Raw genomic sequence first — 870 nt, 5'->3', positions numbered from 1 at the left:
TGACGCATTATAATATTTGCACAAGAGGTTTTTGTTGTTGTGTTGTTGTTGCACGTTCAAACCTTGCCTCCTTAAAATGTATACGCTGGTAATGTGAGAAACAAATATTTACACAATCAGTTAGCAATTTTTAAATTGCTAGACTCCAGCTGAAGAAAGTTTTTCATCTGTGGCATCTGTAAATTAGAGCCTGATTCTTTACCAAAGGAAAACACTTGGGAAAGAAACATGTAAGAGCACACGCCACGAAAGCTGAAAGTTTCTCCCATTGCAGAGCACAGGCTCCGGACACGCAGGCCCAGCGGCCATGGCTCACGGGCCCAGCCGCTCCGCGGCACGTGGGATCTTCCCGGACCGGGGCACAAACCTGTGTCCCCTGCATCGGCAGGCGGACTCTCAACCACTGCGCCACCACGGAAGCCCAGCTGAAAGTTTTAAAGGGCTACTAATAACATCTTCACCACTTTGCTTCTAGTCATTCTATATCCCAAACAAAGCAACATAAAATTTATCAACATTCTGTCAAATAAAGCAGCGGTCCAACCTTTTTGGCATCCGGGACCAGTTTCACGGAAGACAATTTTTCCACGGACAGGTGGTGGGGGGATGGTTCAGGCGGTAATGTGAGCGATGGGGAGCGGCAGATGAAGCTTCACTCGCCTGCCACTCACCCCTCCTGCTGTGCGGCCAGGATCCTAACAGGCTGGTCCACAGCCCTGGGGTTGGGGACCCCTGAAATAAAGGGCTTAACTTTGAATTCAAACATTGGTTTGAAATTTAGTATAATTAACAAGACTTTTAAATTCCCAAAAGCCAAGCCAATAGGCTAACTTGTTAAAGTTTCCTTAGATTAAATGATCTCTCCTTTTT

The sequence above is a fragment of the Tursiops truncatus genome, chromosome 3 (assembly GCF_011762595.2).
Source record: "Tursiops truncatus isolate mTurTru1 chromosome 3, mTurTru1.mat.Y, whole genome shotgun sequence".
In the NCBI taxonomy this organism is placed as follows: domain Eukaryota; kingdom Metazoa; phylum Chordata; class Mammalia; order Artiodactyla; family Delphinidae; genus Tursiops; species Tursiops truncatus.
The sequence above is the reverse complement of the archived record's forward strand: the minus strand, read 5'-3'. Positions refer to the sequence as shown.